The following is a 9,446-nucleotide window of genomic DNA, read 5'->3' on the forward strand; positions in this document are numbered from 1 at the left end:
GGAGGAGTACTCGGTAGCTCACAATTGACGTCAACAGTGAAACCCCAGAGAGAGTGGAAAGAATCGCAATTAACCTTTTTCAGAGTAATTTGAATTTGCAAGGCAAACGAAGTTATCTGATCCACACTGAAGCTACAAGAACTACAGCAGCTTTTTTGCCTCCAGTTCCTTTTCCTACAGGTCTTTTTATTTTCTGTAGTCTAGAGAACTATGTTTATTTTTTCTTTTTTTTTTTTCCTAAAATAAAAATGCATGATGTTGTATGAGCCAAGAAAGCAAAATTATACTTGGAGAGTGCAAATGTATAGTGCATCAGCTCATTTTACCCACAAATGTTGATATTGGTGTCAATGAAGTACAGCAATACTATCCCTAACCTAGAGCAATTCCTTAAAGATATGATATAGCTGTGGAAGGACACAGTTTGGGGCCATGCATTCAATTCAGCTGTGACATGCGAGTTGAGGCAAGGTTTTTCTCTGGTTTTTGACAGCAGCTGTCTAGAAGCTGGTTGATTTGTCCTTTCCCGTGCCACCTGATCCTGATGTGCTCTCCTGGGAAAAGCTGTTGTAGTCCTGTGCTCTTGGGAGCACCGGGGACCTTTAGATCCTGTGACCTGACATGAGCTCGCCCATACAAACCACCCACATTCATCTCATCTAGACTGATGTCACCAGTTAGTGTAGTACATGGGAACTGAACTCTGAAGAGAGTGCTGGGTCCTTGTTAGAGCTGGAACAGAGACACAGGTACCAGTGGTACCAGGGTCACCCAGTGTGGGATGGAGCAGATCCGCAAGACCTATGCACGGGTCTTAGCCAACCTCCATGGTTTTATCTTGCATGTCTCCAGCAATTCTCAAAATTGGAGAATCATCTGTTCTTTAACAGTGTTTAAATATGTAGAGCATTACAAATCAGAAAGGATTTTTTTTTCTAAAGTTTGTCAATGATTTTATATATATAAATAAAATCAGAGGAAACTCAGAGATTGTGTGGTTCTCTATTGCAAATTGGAATATATATACATTCAGTAAATTTTAAATAAGCATAAAATTGTGTAGCATTTTTACAAGTCCTGATTTAGAGTGGGATAGTATAATTCATTTTCTGAGAACAATAATTCTGAAGCCAGACTTGGTTAATGACATGATTATATCACCAGCTCTATTAACTTAAAAGAAATGGGATCTACCGTTATTCTTGCTGTGTCTGGTATGTGTAATTACAAATATCAAATTGCAGTCTCCAGAACAATTGTAAAACGTGAAGGCAAATTGCAGGAAGTTTGTTGCTTCATGCAGTGGCTTTAAGCACATGGTAAAAAACCAAGCTGTATACAAATGACATGGGAACTTTTCTGAAGGGGCATCATCAGCTTGCACGAGAGTGGCTCTTTGGCTGCAGTTTGCAACCTACAGAGTTTTTAAGTTCTCTCTGTCTCCCCTCAAGTCCCCCATCTGCAGCAGCTGAGCCACGTGAATGGAGAGTATGGTTTGTTACCTGCTCACATCCCGTTAATGTGAAATCAGAGTGCGGGAAGGTCAGATGGGAGAGCCTCCATTTTTTCCTTGGCAGTGGCAGCACATGCGCTCAGAGGGGGCAGAGAGAAGGACTGAGAGTGCTGGGGAGGGAAATGACTATGGCATAATATTGTCCATCACAAGATGCAACCAGCAGGATCGTGCTGTGCAGTTCATCTCCGTGAGCTGCTTTCCAGGGCAATCATCAAAGTCTCGAGCCCTTTGACAACGATGGATGTGAGTGGAAAGAAAATTCCTGTGTTTTGGTTCTTCCCTCTGTGCCAGAGCCAGAAATGACAAGCATGATTAGCTTTAGTTCTCTTAATCAATGGGATTTGGTTTGTCAGAGTAGCAAGTCATGTTAAAGTCTGTGTTTTTATTGCTGTGCCTGCTGAGCAGTTATTGAAATTTATTATTTTGCTATGGAATTATATAATAAATGATTTGTACTGGATTTAACCTTTTACAGTCATTTTAGGCAGTAGGAAGTCAAACTGTAAGGTTTTACAACTGATCTTTATTACAATAGTGTCACTATTGTCATCAGTATTACTCAGTATTCTTGTTGAAATCTATTTTTGAGGTGCTCAACATTAGTAATGCATAAGAAAGTAATTCAAGATAATAGAATCTTTTAGCAAAATCTCTGATTTGATATTTTAATTGTTGGTCCCCATTCTCCATTTATCTAAATCCATATGTTTCATATACTTGTTATTCTCTCATTGAAATGAGAAGGAAAACGATGACATTTTTAAGAAGGATAATCTTTTGTTTGTAATTCTGCTAAACTACACCAAGTATAATTTGCTGTGATTTTCTTTTTCCTTCATTGTGAATCTATCACCTGTATGATTGACTCTTTTGAAAGTAATTATTTAGCTCAGCTAAGCTACCAACAAAAGACACTCTTTCCAGGATTGGTATGCTGAACAATTTCCAGCACATAATACGTTATTGCAGGACTTGCGGGGTGGAGGGGGGTTGTTTCACTTCAGGTCTGAAATGCTAGCTTTGTTAGCAAAATGCAAATTCTTGTCATAAAACAGCAGCTTTATCCATATAGTTCAGTGTATTTAATAAATAGTCCAAAGCTAAACAGATACAGATGTGTACTCCTATTTCATGTGGCAGTGCTCTGACAGCTGATGAATACATTCAGTGTTGAGAGAGCAGCCTTCTGCTCAAATGTACCGTCCTAACCTGTCATTTTCTTAGTTGAGTTTATGCTGCGTTTCACTGTAGATGGAGCTGTATCACACATAAAACCAACCAAAAAACCTATAAAAGTTGCCTTCTGCAGTTAAGGTATCTAAAACATAATAAATAAAAATCATAGAAGTAGTTGTCATTTTCCAGGCAGAATAATGGCAAAGCCAAGAAATGGTGCGAGAGGTGCCGGTGTTGAATGCTGGTTTCTCAGGGCCGTGTCCAGGTGCTCTTTACAGAACATCCAGTCCAGGCCGTGTGTGTGACTGCAGGGACGTGTGTGCAGCAGAATCTATAGGGAGGCTGCAGCACAGCCCAGTCCGTCCTGCTGCAGTGAATCCTCTCACATCTCGGGTGATCTTGCAGGTTCCTCAGCCAACACGAGCAAGTGACCCCATGAGGCTCCTCTCTGAAGGGACCCGTTGGCATTGGGGATGCCCAGCCAGCGGCTGTTGTAGTGCAAACGCCACCAGTCTGCGCTCCCTGCCAGGAAACAAAAGGAATGGTGAAGCATCCTTGCACAGGAAAGAACCTGTGCAGTTGGGAGGAGAGGGGAAAGTCACTGTGAATTATAGGCTGTCAAACGTACCTTACGTTATTGTAAAACCACTGGTAGATTTTCCTCTTTGACTTTCAGAAATAAGAGAAAGGATGGCGTTTTCCATTGCTTTATTCCTTTCAAGTTGGCCACTTTTGCGGGCACAAAGTGTCAAGTTAGACATTTACTTTTCTGATTTCATATTGAATTTATACTCCCTTTGCAGAAATGTAAATACCCATTTGAATTAGTGACACCAGATCAATCAGAATTAGGAGAAGCTGGTTGTGTTTCTAAGCAGCGAGGTGTGAGAAATGAGGGAGCGTGTAAGCTGTGCATGACCAGTTAGGTGTTCTTTGATGCTGACAGTGGTCACTGGTTCTTGCCTGTTTCTCAGAAGAATGGGAGTGATTTCCCTTTTATATGGTGTAATTGAGGATCTTTCTCATTCTGTCCCCTTTAGATCTCCAGAGTTCCCAAAAACCCCACAGCCATAGAGGAAGCGCTTGAGACAAGAAAAGTTGGCACTTTACATTGAGGAGAATGAGAAGGTACAATGCAGAGGAGAGGCAGTGAGGTAGGAAACTTGGCTAACACACGGGCACAACTGTTGTCTTGCCATAAGACATAAGAAATGTTACAGTTTTGAATAGAAATCTTTTGTGGGAATAGATTAAAAGCGGAATTACATGCTGAGAGGTCTGATGATCCTGCTGTCATCCCTCCCACTTGATTTATCTTTATCTGTTTACCCATTTTTCAGTCAGACAAGAGCTTTCCTCAACTTGACCCTCATTGTTGTGTTTTATGCTTGGATTTTATGTTCGTAAGTGCCATGTTCGCAGTAACTGAAGTTTAATGTTATAAATAATCTGGGCTTTGCATTCATTTTTCAAAAGTCTTGTAGGTTAAATATTTTAACTTTCAGATGCTGAAAATTCCTCAGGTAGAAGAGCTGAGCTTTTGTTTGCAATTCTATCAGAATGGGCCATCTGTCTCTTTCTCAGCCATTTCCCTGTAGGAAGTAGCATATTAAAGTTCCTGTGTCTGCACTGGTGCTGAAGACAAATAAGATTTTCCTTCCTGAGACTTGGTGTTTTCTAAAAATACTGAAGGGGTGGGATCAAAGTGGAGAGTAGAAGTGGCTTGAGAATAAATATGTTCTAAACTTTTAAGCCTGGTATTATTCAGTGAAGAAACACGGACTTTAATCCCCTTTTACACTAGAAAAATCATACAAAGGTCCCTGCTTGCTTAACAGCCCATGAATCTTTGTTCCCGATGCACTGTTGTATAATAACTGTAAAAAGGAAAATTCTTCTCTGTGTCATAATGATCCAAGAGTGTTCACTGGCCCAAAAGTCTTTCTCTAATTTAGATGTGAAATTTTTTGTTAATTAAAAGAACAACAGCCCCAGGAAAGTAGCTACCCCATGGGTTTCCAGGTGGTGTTCTGTTTCCAACTCCCAGCCATTTTCTTGTTACAGAAGTATGTTCCATTGTAGTACATTTATTGTTCACAGGCTTGACTGTCTTGATTACCACCCACAGACCCCTTAAAAATGTGTGTAGACCCTTGCAGTCTGTAAACCAGTGGATGAGAAGCTCTCTCCTGAATTTTTTGAGCGGTGGGCATTTATGCAATGTATTCTAAAAATCTTAAGGTGAAGGAAGTCCCACCACCTTTCTGGCTTGAGAGATTTCACCAGTTGGGTTTAACAAGGCTTTGCTGTCATACTGAGTCTGTTTCTCTGCCCTTGGTGCAGTCCTCACAGGGGACTGCTGGTTACCAGCATCCTTGCAACCTTCCAAGGATTTCAAGAGGGCTGCAGTCATCTTTAGTCGTCTTTTAAAATCCTAATGTTTTTGTAACTAATCATGCTGTCTAATCATTTTGTTATTCTGGATGGTCCTTTTGGAGTTCATCCAGTGGGTTTATAATTATATGGTGGTGTGGTGCTCTAAAATGGTTTCTGGAGGTACTAGTAGAGCAAGTGAATTGGTACCCAGCCTTTCTGTTAGTGCTTCACAGCCTGTGTCTTTATCAACATTATGTTGTTCCCCTGTGTTCATTTTGTTAGTGCTATAATTACTGTGTCATCTTTTGAGAGCCAAAGTCTAACCCTTGAATTACATGGGCATTGGCTTCTCCTCCCAAATGGATTATTCTTTTGAGAGCTTAGTTTTCTTGGTGAGTTGTTTTTCTTTTCAATTTAATCTCTTTGATTTGAGACTACCCCCCCGATCTATGATTTTGCGTTCTGTTCCTCCAGAGTGTTTACAGTCTGTCCCAGCTTGAAGCCATGCATAGCTTTATGAATATATTCTATGTTCCAGCAAAGCTTGAAATAGAAGTAGAGCCAATATATAACTGCAGAATCCTGTTAGAAAGTCCTTTCCTCTGTCAGTTGCATTATTTGCATTGTTTGCCTTGGAACCCACTGCTCCATGGGAAGCAGATGTAACTTCTGGTGGGAGGTTGATTGAAAAAAGTTAACTTTGTCCCTAAATTAAGTTGGACAAATTAATCAGCTTGGCTTTGACGTAACACCTATTTTAACTCTTTTACTAGTGTAGTTGCGGAATAAAACTCTTCTCTTGGCATCTGAGATTTTGTTAAGACTGGTGTAAGTCAGCAGCACGTGCTGGACTGGTGAGGGTGAATCTCAACAGCAATGTGTGAGTGAGCAGCCCCAGTGCTCAGCATCAGAAACTCCTTGTTCTGGCTGGAACCAGCAGTTCAAACCCAAAGTACGTTTGTTTTTTTTCTGATATTTGCTGTGTACTGTTAGTGAATCGCATAGATGGGAATGTGCGTTTTCTTTTTAAAATGTATCAGACTATACCTAACCTGTTACAGATGTCAAAGACAATGGCACTGGATTAATTTACGTCAGCCAAATTTCACTGTCAAAATTTTTACCTCTATAGTGATTCACAGAATGGATTTTCTGCCCCAGCAGATCAAACCCTGAGCTGCTGATTTATGCACAAAGTAGGTTATGCTTCCAGTACTTTTTGTTGTTCGGGTTTCTCTCTGCCATCTAATTTTGCTTCTGCTCAGTCCAGCGTGACATGGTGGTGGCAGGCACTGGGATGATTTTGCTGGCACCAGTTGAGCACTGTGGTTTGCACCCAGTGCGTGCAGTGAAGGACACAGCAGGACAGTGGGGGGTGCTGGCGGTGTGCACCTGTGCACCGGGACTGACGGCGTCACCGCTTCTCGTGTGCGCATCGACCCTGCATGACATGCTCAGCCGGTCTGGTGAGGAGAATTGAATTCACGTGAAGTGATAGACAATGAAATGACCCAATAGAAAGTCTTGGCGAAAGAGAAAATTACTTGAGAATATTAGAGTAGTTCTTGCAGCTATACATTAGAGATTGCTGCATTATTTAGACCATTATGTAATGTTATAGTAAAAGATACACTGCAAATATATTTATTTACTTCTGTTCCTTTTAGTCCTAATATTTTTATACTACTGTTTCTTTCAACTCCCTCTTCACACAGATGGTTTTTGTCTTTAATTTAAATACTGTCATATTTTGACACCACTTCCAAGTGAACACCCATCATTTTGTTTTTGCTTCTGTTTACAGTGAGCAGTCTTGAAATACTTAATTATACACTTTGTATGGCTTCCCTGGTTCTAACAGCAAATTTTTTTGTCCTGCCTCCCTTTCAATACAAGGATGCAGCTAAGAGCATTGAAATAACCCTATTCACCAGAATAAATGTGATTAGCAATGTGATGAGAATCTTAGTCGTAAGAAATATGCTAATGTTTAATTTATTTTTACCAAGCCACTTTGAGGGTATAAAAGGCAATTTAAATGTGTTAGTAATAATAATGATGAATTTATGGTCTTGATGTGTCCAGAAGTCCTCCTTGGCAGTGGAGGTGAATTGTGCTTAGAGCACTATGAATGCTTATGGTACATTTTCCATAGACTTGGCACTAATTGCTGTGTAAACATAATTAAGTCCTGATTTTCCAGAGTAGCTCTATTCCACCAGCGGCTTCCAGTGTGAGTATCACCAGTTCTGCATGCAGGTGTTGAGGTGAGGGAGCGAGTGAGCTCTGAAGGGCTGGGGATACCGAGCCGTGTCCTGAGGGCACAGGAGTAGATGTGCTGGGAAACTGGAGGTGCACATGGGAGGGATGGAGTGGTGGTGCTTGGGTTCCTGTTTGGGAAGGGAGGGTTGGGAGCATGAACTGCTGCTGCTGCTCCTGCAACCCTGGCCTTGGGGCTGTTTATCGATGGCACTGTTGGAGACAGTGGTACAAGCTTTGTGCTATGTCATAAGGGATTTTTACTGTCAGTCACTATGGTACAGCATCAGTAGACGTTTCTATTTACTAGAAATGTGATAATAGTTGAAGTTAGTCTGAAAATGATGAAAATAATTACTTGGCTCAAATTCTCAAAAACTATTTCCTCCACTCTCATTTTTACAGTTTTCTGTTTTAATCTCTGTGTAATCCTCTACTATTAATTCAGATGGCACCTTAAACTCTTTATCTTGCTTGTAAATGCAGAAATAAATTACTAGTTTGTTTTATTGGTTAATTCATTCCCAAATGCCTCCTATAGTGACTGATAGAGGAGATATAAATTAACTTTTTTCCAAGTAAACAGAACAGCTACAGCTACCAGCCCAGTGCTTGTCTGAAGGTCTGAACCTTAGTGTTTTATGTCAGAAATACGTTTTAATGTATCCGAGTTGATGCAGCCCCAGGTGTTGTTCTTGTTGGCTTTGGGAAAAACTGTTACCATCTCCCCCCATCTTGCTGAGCGCATGCACGTCCATTTCTGAGTGAGTCTGTGTTCTGTTCCTAAAGCCTCCCACCCTCCTCTTGTGTGGAAGCTCCCTCTCTGCCTGCTGGAATTCTCCATCTCTGCTGATGAATTCCTTTCACAAAAGCAAAAATTGGAAATTACCATCTTACCTCCAACCTGCTGGTAGAGAAAGTCATTCCACACATGGTTGGAAATTGTGCAGTAGCTCAGGAATGAAAAATTGGCATTTGGTGCTTTGGGCTTTCAGCAGCGTCTGGGAGAAGATGATGCTGACACCTCTTAATCCAAACAGGCAGATCTAGGGAACAATAGGAGGGGGTAGAACACTGGCCAGGCAAGTGTGTTGGCAACAGCCCCCGAAGGCCAGGCCTTCAAGCTGCTTCCTGGCTTGGGGACTCACTGAAGGTGGATTAATTGAATGGCCTATTTTATTTTTTTTTTTTTTAAATCTAGAGAAATGCCTTTCAAAAAGAGAACCTCATAGATGGGTCACTGAGATATTTGCTGTCCAAGCTGTCTGTGAAAGCCAGGAGGTGCGGTGTGTCCAAGGCTGAGGGTTCTGTTTTCCGATGCCAGGGATCTCTGTATGGGTTCACTGTGAGCCAACTGTGCTACAGAACTACCACTATGGCCTTTCTTGCAGTCTTGAGACAAAGTAGATCCTGATGTTTCTTGAGATTTTTGTATGAAGGTTCCCATCTACCCAGTGGAACTGAGCAATTAGGTTTTGACTTTTAGACTTGTTTTCTCCTTGCTGTGTATGAAGATGGTCATATGTAGGATCATTGAGGTCTCCCTGTTGGAAGTGGTCTGAACTGGTACGAATAAGCTGTTTCCTCTGAAACAACAGGGAAGATAAAAGCACTGGAGAAGATAACTCCAGGTGGGAAAGAAAATATCTTCCAGTGCAAGACAGCCTTGGATGTGTTGCTACCTTTGGGTACAGCTTGAGGAACCACCGTGGCTGCCACTGACCAGACAGCCTAGATTTCATTCCAGATGGGTTTCCCTGTGTCTTTTCTTGCACTGGTACTTGTGCGACTGCCTGGAAAGCTGATCAAGTGAACTTTTGGCATAGTTACAGTTTTTTCCTGCTCCATAGCAGGATCTAAATGCTGTCACCTGTCAGAGCTGGTGTTTGCTGTCTGGGGATATTTGTGTGCCTGCTGGTCTGGCAAGTGATGTGTCTTTGTTTTGTGTCTTGTTTTCAACTCTTGTCATGTAAGTGCTTGAGAAAAACTAGCTTGGTTGTAAGAAGTGAAGTTTTAATATATGTGTAGGTGGAAATGCCTACTTAGTTCTGTGAGCAAGGGTTACAGAGGTGGTATGTCTTGTGCAGAAGAAACTAGACAAGTATTTCATTGCTGTGAT

Source organism: Patagioenas fasciata, chromosome 8 (assembly GCF_037038585.1).
Source record: "Patagioenas fasciata isolate bPatFas1 chromosome 8, bPatFas1.hap1, whole genome shotgun sequence".
In the NCBI taxonomy this organism is placed as follows: Eukaryota; Metazoa; Chordata; class Aves; order Columbiformes; family Columbidae; genus Patagioenas; species Patagioenas fasciata.